The sequence below is a fragment of the Ambystoma mexicanum genome, chromosome 12, assembly GCF_040938575.1.
Source record: "Ambystoma mexicanum isolate Mex_15411 chromosome 12, UKY_AmexF1_1, whole genome shotgun sequence".
NCBI classification, from domain to species: Eukaryota; Metazoa; Chordata; class Amphibia; order Caudata; family Ambystomatidae; genus Ambystoma; species Ambystoma mexicanum.
In genome coordinates this window covers 725,203,708-725,221,986 of record NC_090936.1, presented here as the reverse complement: position 1 = coordinate 725,221,986, position 18,279 = coordinate 725,203,708, and positions in this window count along the sequence as shown.

The following is an 18,279-nucleotide window of genomic DNA, read 5'->3' as shown; positions in this document are numbered from 1 at the left end:
TCCCAAGTGCAACTCATATGCCAGATACAGCCTTCTTTGTTATGCACAGGCTCAACTGGCCAGAACACTGCATCAAATGCATATATTGCTATCATTTGCTTAGGGGACGCCAGCACATCACAGAAAGCTTGCTCTTTTAGCAAGGACAATGACGGAATCTTACTACATTTCCAAAAACGTACCCTGCTCTATTCAGTATAAGAGTCCCAATATGTTCTAGAACACATTCTGGCTCTATCAGCAGACATGCATCAACAGAAACACATTTCCCAAAGTGCAATCTGCTTAACCATGTGCAAAGGATGCAGTGGACCAAATATCCAAGAAGGTATTCTGAATGACTCAAATCTGATGTCTGAACATAACTCTCCCAGAATAAATCAGGTCACAGTAATCACCAATGTTCCTCCAGACACTGACTCTTCCTCACATGGCTACTCAACCCATACAAAGTGTACCTTCCCTGTCTAAATCCCTACACACAACTACAGGTCCCAGAATACAACACGCAGCAGGCCCGGCTCTTTCTTTGGCCATCCCAGCTGGCTACTCAATTACAAGAAATGGGAGGGCTTCAGGCAAAGGAGGTGGAGTAGCCTTCATTTCAAAAACCTCCCTAGGCCTCAGAGCTGCACATTCAGTCAGCTTTCCTTCCTCTGAACTACTCTCAGTTAAGATCCCGCACTCAGCATCTCAAACCATCCTCACACACCTTATCTATAGGCTGCCTGGCCACATCTCCTCCTTCGATGAAGATATCTCTGATCTCCTTACGAACAGTACCAAACCAGGCTCTCAAATTATCTTTCTTGAGGACCTCAACCTAGGTCTGGGTGATCCTAATGACGCAAATGCCCTTTCTCTGGAAAACATGCTATCCCATCTAGGCTTCAAACATAATGTCACCGACCCAACCCACAACAAAGGAAGAACCTTTGATTGGCTAGCCAATCACAACTGCATTATCTCTATCCTAAAAAACAAACGTATTGCTTGGTCTGACCGCCATGCCATCTTCTTCTCCTTCCAAAGCAATGCCAATCCTAACGCCACCCCAGTCCTTGCTCCAAAAACACTCACCAGGAATAACCACAACGTAACTATGCAAAACCTTTGCCCACTAATCCAGAACATCCTTGACCCTACAATTTACACTGACCTAGATGCAAACAAACTAGCCAAACTCTATAACGAAACGTTGAAGGCAGCAATTGACAATGTTGCCCTCATCAAACCCACAAAAGCTAAGCCGATTGCCCATCTTAACAAATGGTTCACACCTGAATTGAAACTCCTTCGGAACGCTAAATGAATAGAGGAATCCGTATGGCAAAAAACACCTAACTCTTCCAACAAAGCTCTGTTCTCAGCAGCTGCTTCTACCTACAAGACAGCCATCCGCACTGCCAAGAAAGAGACCTATGACCTCAGAATACTTCATGCTAATCTTGAACAAAAGAGCTCTTCAATATCCTCAGGGAACTTGAGTCTCTGGGTACACCCACAGAATATTGCATGAAAGATGCAAACTGGTGTGAAAAAATACAAAAAGCTCTTGCAGATAAAATAGCATTGCTACAGTCTAGAATCAAGCAAAAAAAGAACACTCTGGCTCAAAGCCCTAACCCTTCTCCTCCCCTTACTCTCAAGACTCCTACCTGTCCCCACTTTTCCTTCTCACCCGTTTCGACCAAAGAAGTAGATAACATTACCAAGGGCCTTAAACCAATGAATTGGCCATCTTCATAACAGCCTTAATCAACTCCTTCAAAACTAGCTCAGTACCAAGCAGCCTTAAGGAGGTGTGGGTAATGCCCCTTCTAAAAAAAACACCTTGGACCCAACAACCCTACTAACTACAGACCAATTACTACTGTCCCTTGCATCCTTAATTTCTTAGACAGAATGGCTTATCTACAAATACAAAATCATTTGGAAGAAAACAACCTCTTGGGTTTCAGACAATCAGGTTTTAGACCCAGGCACGGCACAGAAACTGCCCTTCTGGACCTCAAAATCTAGATGGATGAAGAAAAAGACAATGGCAAACTAGCCATTGTTCTGCTGCTCGACCTTTCGGCAGCGTTTGATCTCGTCGACCACCAGATCCTCGCTGAGCACTTGACTTCTGCAGCCGCCTTCTCTAGTGAGGCCACAATCTGGGTACAATCCTTCCTCTCTAGCTGGACCACAAGGGCCTTCTCACCCTCAGCTTCCTGACCCTATCCCTATCTATTGTGGAGTCCCACAAGGCTCTTGCGTATCACCCACCTTATTCAATATCTTTACAAAGCTCCTATTCGACCGCCTTGACAATCTAGGTGTCTCATATACAAACTATGCTGATGATACCCAGATACTCATCACAGTGTCAGGATGCTTCGAAAAGGATTCTAAATTGATTAACGACCTATACCTGGAAATCCAAGCATGGATGGCCGAACACAGCCTCTGCCTCAATGACGAGAAAACAGAGCTTCTTCTCATCGGCACCCAATCTCGCCTTAACAAAATTGACCCTCGCTATCCCTGGAAAACTGATCAAAGTGGCCAAAGAGATCAAAACATTTTGGGTATATTATATTTGGAATCTACCGCTCGCTAAAAAAAACCAAGTGACCACCGCAGCCTCGTCCACAGCCTACACCGACAAGATTATCAATGCTTGCAAAGCATTCCTCTCACCGTCGAGTTGCATCACTCTAGCCAGGGCACTTGTTTTTTATCAAGAATTTGGACTATTGCAACACCCTCATTTTAGGAACCTCAGTGTGTAATGTAAACAAACTCCAAGTGTTGCAGAACAATGCCCTCAGAGCGGCACTAAGCACTCCGCAGCATGCCCACATATCGAGCTTCAGACAGGATGCCCACTGGCTCCCAGTATGGGATAGAATCACCTTGAGATCACATGTCACCATCCACAAATGTCTTTCGAACACTGCCCCCATGTACTTGGCTGATAAATTCAACTTACGGCAATCAAACAGATCTACCAGGTCAATATACACGCATTGTCTCACTATCCCTAAATTCAACCAAAAAAAAACGGGAGGCTCCAGCATCCCAACACTAGCAGCCAAATAATGGAATGCTATACTTCTATCCCTGAGAATTGAATCATTGTCCTGGACCTTTGAAGCCAAAACAAAATCCTGGCTTGCCAGCAAGAATTGGGCATGTGTCTGACCCTTTTCGTCTGACCTTTGCTTGTATCTCATCTGCATTGTATTTTTACTTGTACCTTCCTTGCCAGCACCTTGTAACCTGGTCATTTGCACTTATCACTGTTATCCATGCCTGTATAATATATAATATGTAACTACTTGTAACCTATGGCTCCTGCCTAAGTCTCTGGCACCCAGTTACCTCAGGGTTTGGTGCGCAGTATAAATAAAGAAACTAAAACTAAACTAAACACCAGTTCTCCATCATCAAAGAAGACCTCACAGAGTGTATTACTAATATCTGAATGCACTCTGCATCGTTATAGCTTTCACATAGAACTAAATGACACAGGATGACCTATATTTCCTTTAGAGCAGAAAGGTGTGTAGGTCTAATTGTCTCAGAATGGACATGGTTCACTGAATATAAATGACTGCACAAGACTGTTTTCAATAAATCCAAAATAGCTGCTTCTATTTGACTATATGCCAATAGATGCCTTTTGCCTCACTCGGGTTAGGTGCAATCCAGCTACACCACCTCTTTGTACATGGCTACAGGTGAAGGAGTATACAGTAATTATGTACAGCAAAGCCTACATCAATGTGAGTCTGTGAATGCCTTTAAAATGACTTCTTGCCGCGCAATGCAATCAACATGACTTAGAGTAGAAATGTACCCATAAGACTACATTTCCAGAATACGTTCTCCAAAAGGTCCAGATGAACTTAAAGCGTGTTGTCTTCATGTGTACAGGACAACAACAAAAAAGAAATTCAGTTTGCGTTGCAGGCTGGATGCCGTTGTAGACTTACATACCTAGAATGCCGCAACAAAGAAATCCCCAAGGAATATATCTTAAATGTTGGACTCCAACTAATGAGCAAATGCCTCAAAATACTTATATAATTCTGCATACAAAAAGACCCAAGTATACACTAACAAGCAAGTAGACACATAAAGATGCTCTCACATACACAAAGACACAGATGCTGCAACATTCATAGACATTCACAGATACTACTAACTGCACAGGTGCAGACAGATGTGTCTATACACACATGCACATACAGAAACACTCTCACATACAAAGAGGCAACAGACACAAATACAAATACTCAAACAAAAATGGACACACATTTTCAGTAACACAAATGAAGCAGACACATTTCAGACAGGTATTTATTCCCATATATAATGAAAAAGGCACAGGTATATAATTTCAAGTTCAGATACAAAGTGTCTCAAGATATAGAGGTGCTCTCACTTAGAGACATACACAAATATGCACACAGACATACAAAGGTGTCAGGAATGTTCATTACCCATTGGGCGGTGGAGGAAAAATCCGAAAGAATTAGCATAGACTGCCACTTTTCGTTAGAGGATTCACCTCCAGCCATGAGCTGGAAGGAAATCTGCTGGCTTTCTGCCCATTTTTGGCAGAGTTATTGCTGCAGTAATTCCTCCCCAAAAAAACCCATAGAGTCCAATATACTCTGAAAAAATGTGTTTTTTTTCCACCACAGCCACTTGTAATCCGGCAGTAAATACACCAGACCAAGTGACAGTAACAGTAATTCTTTTGGGTGGTATTCCAGTGGATTTACTGGTAGAATACCGCCAAACTCGTAATGACCCACTTGAGTAATCACATACAGATGTGCAGGTGAGTGCTTGAACGCAAGCCTGCTTTCTCTGTTCCATGTACTTAATTTCCTCTATAATTCCCAGCATTTACTGTTCTGTTTAATGTCATGGTTTGTTTAAAAGGAGAGCGTTCAGAATCGCTCTCTCAGCTGAGGGAAAGCTCACAGAATGAACCCTGAAATGTAGAACTTGAGATAATGGAAAAAGGTAATGTGCCAAAAACAAAAGCTTGATTTAGTCCTATGTTTTTTTTTCCACTGCATTATAATCTAAGCAAAACTTGTGGAAACAAGGGGGCAGTGCTGTAGTCCTCATTATGTCCTCAGTAATTTTCTCTTTTATAGCTTTCATCATGATGCACACATCCTGAATTTTGGCACACCTGGAAACTCATCACCAATGTAATGCCACACAAATGTGAAAACAACATCAATATAGAAAACAGCAGGGGAACACACACAGTTTTAAACGACTAAACAACTAAGAGCTCCACGCGATCCAAAACATGGCTACTTCTGTTGTAACACAGCTTTCAGTAGGATTCACTTGTTAAGCAACAAGAACCAACGGATTGGAACCAGATCCCCTCTCTATGGGCTTTATTTACATAGTGTTTATCAAGGGGGGGGGTTCAATTGAACAACTTTTTTGTTAATCAGGCACTATGTATTTTAATGAGATCTGGAATACATCTAAATCTGTATTTAGCCAGAACTTAAAAGGACAGGGGTTGCACAGCGTAAAAGAAAACCACTGATCAGTAATCATTTTTTGTAGGTTTTGTGTGTGTATTTTTTTTGTATTTTATTTGGATTTATCTAGTGCTTTGTGCCAAAGCACTGTGCACAATAAAAACGGTACATGAAGTGAAAATGACAAAATAAAGCAATTTAATTGGACATGTGTGTAATAGAGGGTAAGAGGAGGTATAGAACATTCCAGTGTAATGGGCCCAAGAAGGTCTAGGATCGAAAGCGGGACTGGGCACAGGCAGGACGAGGCATAGTCAAGAGAATCAGAGATTGAGAACAAATCAGAGATTGAACGAGCAGCACAGTAGAATGACACACGAGAGGACAGATAAGGTCGGGGCAGGTTGTGAAGAGCAAATTAGGCGGGATATTATAAGCTTGCAAGCATAAAATTAAAAGAAAAGGCCTTGCTTTGCAAATATTGAACAGGTGTACTCTGCATGAAAGAGATGAAATGTAATCAGTGAAGGACAAAGAAGCATCCAAGTTGGCTCCAAGGTTTGAAGCAGTTGGTGAGATTGGAAGGGAGAAAGGAAATAAAGGTTGGTGGAAGAGGAGGGGTGGGTAGAAGCAGGAAAGAAAATAACTTCCATTTTAAAGAAGTTTAAGACAAGATGGTGGTCTGCCATCCGAGGCTGAATGGCCAAAAGACAGGAGGTTAGGGTAGCATGAATCGTAGAGGAGAAGGATGAAAAGGAAAGACTAATCTGAGTATCGTCTGCGTAGAAATGGTGGGACAGCCCAAAGGAGTTGATGGTAGCTGCACCAGGGCATGTACAGAGGCAACAGAGACCCAAGACCGAGCCTTTGGGAACACTGTGATGGACAGGAACAATGGGGGAGGTTTTACCAACCCCGTACACTGAGTAGGTAAACATGTAAGAACAGATTCAGAAAACCACGAGATGAGAGAGAGGAAATAATGAGAGAATTGTTGACTGTGTCAAAAGCTTCTGGCAGGTCGAGAAGAATTAGAATTCAGGAGTGTTCAGTGAAGTGAGCAGAGACGAGAGATTTGCGCACAAAATGTGGAACAGTCTTAATAGAGTGCTAATACAAAAAACTAGATTGAAAACAAGGAAAAAGAGAGCTGAATGTAATGAAAGAAGAAACTTGAGAAATAGGTTGCATGATCTAAAAGCTTGTAGAGGTAGGGAAGGAGAGATATAGGTCGGAAGTCTGAGGCAAGAGATGAGTCAATTGAGGGATTTGTAAGACTAGGAAGAATTGTAGCATTTTTAGAAGAGGAAGGAAAGACAGAAGTCAGTGGCGAGGTATTGACAAAGGAAGTAAGAAAGAGAAGGAGAAGGTGTAGAGTTTAAGAATGAGCACACAACGCAGAGGGTCAGAAAAGGCGAAGGTTTAATGCGACTTAGCCAACAATACAGCAGTATTAGATTGAGAAAGGGGGGTGAAAGAGGACCTGCGGGCCAGAGGAGAAGGTAGAGAGGAGGAAGACAGAAGAGACACAGAGACTTTGATAGCAGATCAGAGGAGACCAACCTTGGAGATAAGGTAGGAGCCCAAGTCATCTGTAGATAGAGATGAGATAAGAGCAGGGTCAGAGACAAAGTTTGGAAAATAATATGACAATAGTAAGAATGTAAGATATCAGAAACGTATGATTGTATAGCTAAGAGGAGCATAGCATCAAAAGTAGAATGAAGAGAAGAAAAAACAGAATAGTCAGAGAGAGAATGGGACTTCTGCCATTGGAGTTCAGCACAGCAGATCACATATATAGTCTTTTTTTTAAAATAACAATTAACACTTAAGACACATGTTTAAAAAAAAAATCCGAATCAGAGATCATTAATGATTTATGTGTTGCAATTTATCATAGATGGCTGACACTCTTGTCGGACATTATCAATATTATTTGGCCAGTTGCTATCTTCTATCACCCTCCAACACCCCCATTTTTTCTTTGGCAAGACAATAAAACCTTCAGGTGCTATCTATCCTATTGGTGTTTGTGCATTTTGTGTTCTCGAAACATCACAAAGTTAACAGTGCTAAAAAAGGTTTAGCATTTTAAGAAACATACACTCAGTACACAAATACTTCTCTCATTTATTTTTCAATGCTAGCTGCTGGAAGAACTGATATAAATGGCAACAATTATTGAAAAGGTCACCTCTACAAAAGGCAATTGACATTTCAATCTCAGGTTTGTTTCTATTGTATTTATTGTATGTTATTTGTTTAAGAAAGTTAAACACTTGTGACAGAAATGCCGCGCATGCAAAACAATAGTTCCAGGAGCAATCTCTTTGCAGGGAGCTTTACCTGAGTCAGCTGATGTGCAGCAGGTGAGTGATCGCAGCGTGGCTAGAGACCCTATTGGGCCTTATTTTGCAATTTTTGTGGATGTTAATCATAATGCTCTCAGCGCTGTTGTACTACCACCCTCCCACCCCTCCCGTGCATCCATTTCCCCATTTCCCGATCCCTCCTGCCTCCCGGCCCGCCCACCTCCCCTGATTGGTGGCTGATCTTAGTGCTTCTGGCCTACCAGTCTGCTGAGTTCCCCACTCGCCACCTTGTCGTGCAGCAGGTGAGCACAGCGTGGGTACAGACCCTCCTGGCCTTATTTTGTAATTTTTGTGGCTGTTGATCTTAGCGCTCTGAGCGTCATTGTACTCCCTTACTCCGAACCCTCACCTGCATACATTTCCTTGTTTCCCGCTCCCTCCCGCCTCCCAGCCCACCCACCTCCCATGATTGGTGTCTTTGTTGGTCATCACTGACCTTCCCAGGGCAGGCTCCATATCGTGTCTGCAGGTGTCAGCAGGGAAGGCCAGTGGCCAGCCATCAACCAGCAGTGACTAGTAAGGTAGGAGTGGGCCGGGTTAGGAATAGAGCCATCACTCTACACGGCATACCCTGCCCCATAGCAATATTCCTACACTAGAATAATATTGTGATTATTAGCATGTGACACTCTGAGATATCACTGCGGTTATTGTCCGTTCTTAAACTGCATTGTGAAACCTAGGCCTTTCTCTCACTATACAGACCTAGGTGTTTTTTTTCTCATGTATTTAAATTGCATTGTGAAAGATTTAAATTGCATTGTGAAAGTATTTAAATTGCATTGTGAAACCTAGACCTTTCTCCCACCACACAGGACTTTCAGACCCAGGTGGGTTATTCTCAAGTATTTAAATTTCATTTTGAAAGTATTTAAATTGCATTGTGAAAGTATTTAAATTGCATTGTGAAACCCAGGCCTTTCTGCCACCTCACAGGACTCTCAGACCAAGATGTGTTTTTCTGAGGTATTTAAATTGCATTGTGAAACCTAGGCCTTTCTCCCACCAGACAGGACTCTCAGACCTAGGTGTATTGTCTCTGGTGTTAAACTATATTGTGAACATAGTTCTGTCCCTCCCTAGTGTTCTCCCCGCACCAACCACCCCTTCCCTCCCCCTTCCTCTTCTCTCCTCTCACCACCTACTCTATGGTGCTCTCTGTATCTCCTATCTTTTCTAACTGTTTCTCTATTGACTATCCTGCTCTCCTCACTAAATCTGGTAGGATGAAGTTTAAAAAGGACATACTGGTCTCCAACCCAGGCCTTCCTATTGCTGACCTATACCAGTGCTTCCTCCGGGCAAACCCTCACCAACATCCTCTTTGTCGTCAATCGCCAGACCTTTGGACTCTTCATATGGACTCTGTGCTTTCTACTTTCTCTTCTTCTCCCATTAATGGTGGCGCCTGGTGGGAGGCCCTCCTGGCCTTCACCCACTCCTCTAAGGTCATCATTAATGTTTACCTTAATGGTACCGCGCCTCTTCAACTTCCTTTCTTTTCTTGCTCTCCCTTCTCTTCCCTCCCTGGCTTCCCTGCCTCCCCACTCTGTCTCCTCCTTGGCTACCTTGCCCTTTCCTCCTTCCTCCTCTGCCGCCCCTCGGGCTTCTTCTACACCTCCACAGGGAGTAACTCTGATTTATACCCCTCCCTGGAAATCTTTTAAGGACGACAACCTTCTCCATATTTCCACTCTAAACTCTCACTCAGCTGTCAAACTCTCCTCTGACATCTGCCGCCTCCTTGAAGAACTTGACCTAGATGTCCTCAGTCTCACTGAGACATGGTTCATGGCCAGCTCTGTCACAAGCTTTGACACTCTCGTCCCTCACGGCTACAAGACCCTCTCCGTGCCCAGGTCCAATCGTTCCCGAGGGGGTGTTGCCCTGATCATCCCTGAGTGGATTCCTGCCTATGTCATCCTACACAGGCCTACTCCTCTTTCGAATGCCTTGTCTGCAGGCTCTCTCTCTCTCTCCTAGCTATTCCCTTACTGTGAATACTATCTATTGGTCACCTAGTCAAGTCTACTCCTTCCTTTCTGAGTGGGCAGACCTCTCCACTTCCTTCCTGGTCTCGACCACTCAACTCCTCCTTCTTGGAGACTACAACATCCACCTGGATGCTTCCACCCCTTCCTCTGGACTCTTTCGCAGCTTCTGCAACTCTCTCTCACTCTCTATCCTCCCCTCTGGACTGACTCACTGTGCAGGACACACTCTGGATGTTCTGATCTCTACAGACCTTCCCCTTTCGATCGATCTCACCACTCCTCTCTCCTGGAGTGATCACTTTCTCCTTTCCTCCCAGCTCACTCTCTCCACCCCTCAGGCCAAGCCAACTCCAGCACTGCCACCTACCTTCTCGCTTGTCTAACCCATGAAGCGTGTGTCAGTTGAGGTATTTGCTGCCACTTTCTCAAACCCTCCTCCCCCTTCAGCTGACTCAAACCCTGACAAAGCCCTCTCAGGCTCCACTCTGTAATATCTGATACTCTTGATGTTCTTGCCCCTGTCATGAGGATCCGCTTGAAGCCCAAAGCCAAGTGCAACTCCTTGTATGACTCAGACCTCATCACCCTTAAACACAAAGTGCAGGGCGACTGAGACGAAATGGTGTGCTTCCTGTACACCCCCTGACAAACTGGCCTGCTGCTTGCACCAAAGGCAATATCAGCACTCTTTCCACACCAAGAAGAGAGCCCTCATCCAAGCCCCTGTCTCTGCAGCATGCAACAACTCAACCACACTCTTTAAAATCTGCAAGGAGCTAGCTAATCATGCTGCAGTCTCTACCTCTCCTGTCCCCTCCCAGGCCCTCTGCACAGCCCTGGCATCTCATTTCATCTCTAAAACTCAGGACATCCTGTCTGCTCTCTCTTCCTCTCCTCCTCCTCCCGCTACTCCCCACACTTCCTCTGGTCCTTCTGTGGCCACCCCTCCTCCCTCCTTCTTTGCCTTTGCCCTGTTCTCCCCAGATGAGGTTTCTAGACAAGTCTGATCTACAAAGGTCTCGTCAAAATAGGTTCTCCCATGTTCCTCTACAACCATCAAGGACCACATTGACACCCTGGTTCCTGCTTTGGCAGACCTCTACAACTACTCCTTCACCACTGGAGTCTTCCCTTCCCCCTTGAAGCACTCCCTTGTGTACCCTCTTCTTGAGAAACCCTGAGCCGACCCCTCCTGCCCAATCTCCATCACTCCTTTCCTGGGCAAATTCATGGAAAAGCTGGTCATCTCCCAGCTTAATATTCACACTGAATTGGTTGGTTCAGTGTGAAGATTGGTTGGTTCAATGATCTGTCTCCATGACCATCAGTCTGGCTTCAGAGCTACCAGAAGCACAGAAACTGCTCATCTGAACATCTGTGAAAACCTGCTCTCAAACCTTGACTCAAATATCCCCATGTCCTCATTTTACTTGATGTCTCAACTGCCTTTGAAATGGTCAACTATGCCATCCTGCTCAACCATTCTCTGACAACCTGGGTATCACCGATCAGGCCCTGGCTTGGCTGACCTCTTTCCTCTCCGATCGACCCTCCCAGGTCAAACTTGGGTCCTTCCTCTCCTCTATCTCTGTCTCTACCTGTGGTGTTCCCCAGGGTTCTACCCTCTTCCCCTGGCTGTTCAACCAATGCCTGGCTCTTCTTGCCCACTGCATTGCTGCTCTGTGCCCCAACTTTCAGTGCTACGCGATCGACACTCAGCTCATTTTCAGGCTCCCCTCTGCCACCTCTTCTCCTTCTCTCATCTATGACTGTCTGTCCACTATCCAGGAGTGGTGCGCCGTCAATTATCTCTGCCTTAATGAAAGTAAGACTGTGATTCTCTTCATCACCACACCTGCTCTCTCCTTTCCTATCGCTCCATGTCTGGCCTCGCTTGGCTCTCTTCCTTCTCCAACCTGTGTGGCTAAAAGCCTTGGGGTTATCTTCAACTCCACATTCTCCTTCTCTCCTCAAATCTCTGACGTCCCTAAGAAGTCACACTACCAACTGCACATCCTCAGAGGTATTCTTCCTTTCCTCTGCTTCCCCCAGAAGCTCACTGTCTCCAGAGCTCTGGTCCTCTTGGCTGGACTACTGCAACAGCCTCCTTCTAAATCTGCCTGCTTCTACTCTCTGCCCTCTGAAACTCACCCAGAACAGGACTGCAAGACTTGTCCTTGGCCTCAAGCCCAGGGATTGTATCTCTCCAAGACTGAAATCTCTGCACTGGCTTCCAGTGTGTATGAGGATTAAGTTCAAAATCCTCTACATTGTCCACAAAACATTCTGGGGCCTCAATACCTTCAAATCTCTCTTCCTAAATAACCTCCTTCTCGAGCTCTTCGCTCACCTGCCTCCAACTCCCTCACGGTCAGTCCCTACTCCAAGCAACAAGTTGGTGGTAGATCTCTTTCTTTGGCTGCGGCCTCCCTCTGGAAAAACTTCACTGCCTCCCTGAAACTTGAGGAGAAGCATCTCTGGTTCCGGGAGCACCTCAAGACCTTCTTCTTTGCTTCTCCTTTATCTTCTCTCCCCTGCAGAATTCCTGACTGACACTGCACTGGTCACCTGGCTACCCTCTGTTCTCGGGCCCTCTGCACTCTTGCACTGCCTCCTGGGCAACCCCTGCACTTGACGGCTGTGTCTGTATCCCTACAGTTCCCACCAGCTCTTGACACTTGATGTCTGCACTTACCCCTGCACTTTCCACAAGCTGGCCACACTTTTTACCTATTGTTTTATTTATTCTATTTATTTATTACTGTTGATCTTATGTACTGCACTGCCCTCCCCCTTTACCCCCTGCACTTTGCCTTTCCCCCTCCCCTGCACTTGCACGATCTCAATGTCACCTGGCCTAGAAAGATTGTTGTATCTGTCTTCCCTCTGTTCCACCTTCCAGCCTCTTTCTAAATCTGCCTGTTCTACTCTACGCCCTGTGCAACTCATCCAGAACTGGACTGCGAGACTTGTCCTTGGGCTCAAGCCCAGGGATCGTATCTCTCCAGGACTGAAATCTCTGCACTAGCTCCCAGTGGCTGCGAGGATAAAGTTCAAAACCCTCTGCATCACCCACAAGGCCTTCTAGGGCCAGGGGCCTCAATACCTTCAACTCTCTCTTCCTAAATATCTTCCCTCTCAAGCTCTTCGCTCATCCACCTCTAACTCCCTCAGGGTCTGTTGCTTCTCCAAGCAACGAGTTGGTGGTAGATCTCTCTCTTCGGCTGGGACCTCCCTCTGGAACAGCCTCCATGCCTCCCTTAAACTTGAGGAGAACCATCTTCAGTTCCGGAAGCACCTTAAAACCTTCCTCTTTGCTTCTGCTTTCTCTCCTCTTCTCCCCTGCTGAAGTCTTGCTGATACTGATACTGCAGGGTTACCTGGCCACCCTTCTGATCTCGGGCCCAAGCCCTGCCAGTTTCATGCCTGCACTGCCTCCCTGGCAACCCCTGCACCTGGGGACTGTATAGGTGCGTTATAAATGCCATATCATATCATATCATATCATATCATGCCTCATCACGCCTTGAAACACTTTTGTATAGGCGAGTTTTAAATGCCCTATCATATCATACCATATCAAGCAGCGGTTAAACATGAGAAGCACTGAGTACATTTGTTGGAGGGCAAGCAGAGTAGAGGCATGTACTGGAAATAGAACTGAACAAAACAATAAATATGGTACGTTGTATACATCTATTTACTGGAATTAAAGCACTGGAGAGAAATGGCACACAGAAGTGGGATTAAGATGTCTATGCAGAACTGTTTCTTCTAAACGATAGTCTATGTATTTCAAGGGCAGATTAGAAGCATAGGAAGTGGCGATTTAGTTTGTATGCTGGGAAGGAAATTCCAGTGAAGGAAGACACAGAGTGGAAACGAGCATGCAGTAGGTGGTATGGAGGGTTGAGAAACTGAGAGATGTATTAATGTGCTAGAGTGAATTGTGTTAGTAGGGAAGGAGTTAATATTCTCAACAGGATAAGGGGAGGATAGAAAATGGATAGATATACAGAATATGGCAAGACATGTTAAAAATGGGTTGGTGGTGCATGGATTACCAGATGGCATGGAGTCAGAAAGCACAGGAGGGAGAGGAGTGTGAGAGGTTGTAGAGGATAGAAGTTGCAAGGTTTCACATTTTGTTGCAGGAGAAAAGCAATAGAGACCGAGAGCACAGAGTAGGCTAGAGCAGGTGCCGGGGTGGCTGTTAAGATGGATTTCTGAACTCTGTCCTGGCGGGGCAGAGGTTCAGAAGGCCAGCCTAGTTTCTTGGAACAGGGTAACCTCTGGACAAGCCAGACCAATCAGGGTAGCGATGGCGGCGGTCAAGACTAGGGGCCTCATTACAAGTCGGGCGTTTCCGGTATTAACAGTGGCTGTAAACCCACCGCCACTGTTAATTCCGGACCGCCCGATCCCGAGTCCTGCAGGCGGGAGGTGATCTTCCCGCCAGGTCTGACCTGGCGGGTTGAATACCTCCCGACTGCAGGCGGACGTGGAAACACCAGCACCATCACGAGATGGTGCCAGTGTTTCCACTTTCCCATTCCCATTGAGTCCTATGGGACTCAATGGGAATGGGGATTTACCGAATTCCAACCTCCGGAATTCCCGGGACACCAGGGCTGTAATGCCCTGGTAATTCCAGGAGTCACGGAGGCGGAATGGTAATACGAGTCCGGCAGTAACCAGGCGGTTTTACATAGACACATTTATTACAAGGCCTTTGTAACATCGACCATAGTAAAGAATCACTATAAAACTCAAGTAAACCAACACATCACAATCAATACAATATATATACAAGACCGAGGGATCTAACGAGTTAGGAGCATGAAATATGCAGACCACCTAGATGGGGAGGAAAACAGGCAGTGCAAGTAATCGTTAGGCCCAATTCGACATCCGAGACCACCTAACTAGAAGGAAGTCCAAGCCCTACGAAGAGTGGAGCCTTGCGCTCAAAAGTACCTGCACACACAGGTGAACAAACAATGGTGAACAGACCTCCACTACTCAAGCGCAGCCTCCACTTGTGGGCAGAAGCAGGGCACGAGTACGGAGAAAGGGGTGCTGCTTTTCAACACCGGGGGAAAGCCACAGGCTTCTGCAGGAGGGAGACCGGTTCATGGTATTGACTACTCACCGGTCCCCGATGTAGGCAGACCCAGGGTTCTCCGAGTTAGTTTCTTCGCTGGCAGGTTCAGATGCGATCAGAGGGACGTCTCGGCGCCATGTAGATTCCGCGGCAGCAGAAGTCAGGGTTGAGGGTGTCCCAAACGCAGTGAACACGCACAGATGGTTACCTCAGCAGGGCAACTCAGCAGCTGCTTGTATTCCAGGCACAATGTACACTTCTCACTTCGGACCTCGGAACGCCAAGTGTACGAAGTGTGTGAAAGTGTCGAGGGCTCGGATTTCAGCAGCAGCCAGACAGCGGTAACAGAGCAAGGTTCCTGTGTAGCTTGTTCAGTCCCCTGGATGGCCCAGGGACCCTTCCGAAGGCTTACGTACAGGAGTTGGTGAAGTTCCCGAGAATAGTTGTTCCCACTATTCTAAAGTGTCGAAGCGCCAGTACAGGTCTTCTCGTTCGATCAGAGGCAGAGGGGTCTCACAGGATGACAGCAGTGCAGGGTGCCAAACCTTCAGCGGGTCACCAGCGATTCCTCGACTCAGCTTCTTAGTTGCAAGATACTTGGCTCCTTTATCCTTTGTTCGTGAGAACTCAGGAGATCGACCTGGGAGTGGTGTTTCCAGCCTCCTCTTTTCCAGAGTTCCTTTCACGCCAAAACGGAGAAGACCCACTGGGAGATCTGCTCACAAAACACTCACACCATACGTGGACCTATCACGGACCACGGTGGTCCCAAGCATTCAAGACACACTAGACTCTCTGGCACCCAGGATGTGTATTGGGACCAGACATCCCAGCCCACATCCTGGAGGCTCACAACAGTCCTGTAGAAGCCCGGAAAAGCATCTGTGTTTCGCGGGAAAGTACATGCCCAAATAAGGATGGCCCCGGGTCGGCTCGACCTGGGGAAGGTGAAGGGGCAAGACGGTCAGCAGACAGGACAAAGAACCTCATGGTCTGGCCATTTCTGAAGCCAGGCCGCCCATTTTGGCCAAACGCGAGAAGCGCTGTTCACAGGGCAAAAGGGAGTTCAAAACACAAAGAAACGATTGCTGCCACCAGTCCCGTCCGTGACATACTTGCACAGTTTGTTATAAATCCATCGAGAGCTTCTAGGGCCTGTAGAATGACTGGAGAGCCAAGAGTGCAGTAACTTAGCTTACAGTGCCCTCTTGTGCCATGTTGCGCGAAAGCTGCAACATGAGAAAAGAACTACGGAAAACAACGTTTCCCGGTACTGACTGGCTTAAGGGCATGTCAGTTTCCCCGTAAGAATGGAGCGAAAGCCCAGAGGAGTGCAGCGGAAGGCTGCGCTCCTCTGGCAAAGTTTAGATCTTGGTGTAAAACAACAGCAAAATGTTTAGGGGTTGCCACATGGAAGGAAAATTACCTACAATATGAAATCTTTCCTAACACTCGGCCCTCCAAGACTAAGGACAGGGTGAACTAATCCACCCCTGGATGAGTCTCTTGTTCAGGTCGGGTAAACATTCTGGACAACCCATCAGCATTGCTATGTTGGACACCTGGCCTATGCTCAATAGTGAAGTCAAAGCCTTGTAGACTTATGGACCACCTAAGCAACTTTGGATTCTCTCCCATCATGTTCATCAGCCACTTTAAGGGCTTATGGTCAGTTTGCACAGTGAAGTGGGTCCCATAGAGGTAGGGCCTCAGCTTCCATAGGGCCCACACAACAGAGAAGCATTCTTTCTCTACTGTGGACTATCTGAGCTCTCTGTCCTTAAGCTGGCAACTAATGAAACCAATAGGATGTTCCTTACCCTTCTCATCTACTTGCGATAGTACAGCTCCTATCCCAGTGTCAGAGGTGTCTGTCTGCACAATAAAAGGTCTTTGATAATCAGGGGGCCTGAGGACAGGGGCCTGGCACAAGGAGTCTTTTAAGCCGTTGAAGGCCTTCTCACACTCGGCGGTCCAAGTTACCCTCTTGGGTTTCTTCGGAGTGGTGAGGGCAGTCAGAGTGGCAGCTATGGTGCCATAGTATGCCATGAAGTTGCGGTAATACCTGGTGAGTCCTAGGAAGGCTCTCACTTGGGTCTGTGTAGTGGGGGTAGGCCAGTCTTGTACTGCTTGTACTTTACTGGGAAGCGGCTGTATCCTTCCTCCACCTACTTCATGTCCAAGGTAAACCAGCCTTGTCCAATCTGGCATTTACTAGCCTTTATGGTCAAGTGTGCTTTCTGAAGGGCCTCTAGCACAATCCCGAGGTGTTTCACATGGTCTTCCCAGGTGGCGCTGAAAACTGCTATATCATCCAGATATTCAAGACAGAATTCATCCAACCCATTCAACACATGATTCTCAAGCCTCTGGAAAGTGGCAGGTGCATTCTTCAACCCGAACGGCATTACCCTGAATTGGTAAAGACCGTCTGGAGTGGAAAACGCTGTCTTCTCATTGGCATGTTCTGCTAAGGCTATTTGCCAATAGCCCGCAGTGAGGTCAAACATGCTGAGGAACTTGGAGGCACCCAAGGTATCCACCAGCTCATCTGTTCGAAGCAAGGGGTGTGCATCTGTCTTGGTGACAGCATTCAGAGCCCTGTAATCCACGCAGAACCTCAATTCAGAAGTGCCCGCTTTTGGAACCAAAACCACAGGGCTGGACCAAGGACTACTGGAGGGTTCAATCACCCCAAGGTCTAACACTTTATTGACATCTGTCTTAATGTAAGACCGTACTTTGTCTGACATCCTGTATCCTCTACATTTGGTAGGAATGCTGTCTCCTGTGTCTATGTTATGTTTGCACCAAGGTGTCAAACTAGGGGACTGCGAAAACAGGGGGGAAAATTGCCTAAGCAAACTTTTCACCTCAGCCTGCTGATCAGAAGTCAGGTGAGGGGCCACTCGGACACCCTCAAAGGAGCTATATGAAGGACCGCTTTGGAACAGGTCGGGAAGAGGTTCAGACTCCTCTTCTTCAACATCTGAAGCCAGTAGCAGTGCTGCGATTTCGACTCTTGGGACGAAAGCCTTCAGCCTATTTACGTGGAACACTTTTGGAGCCTGTCCAGGCCTTCCAAGGTCCACTAAATAGTTGACCTCATCCAGGGGCTCCACCACTGTGTAAGGGCCTGACCATTTGTCCTGTAAAGCTCTAGGCCTTATGGGATTTATGATCAGGACTTGCTGACCAGGTGTAAAGTTGATGAGGGAAGCTTTCTGGTCATACCAATGTTTCACCAGTGCTTGTCCTGCCTTCAACTTGTCACTAGCCAGACCCATCAGAAGTAC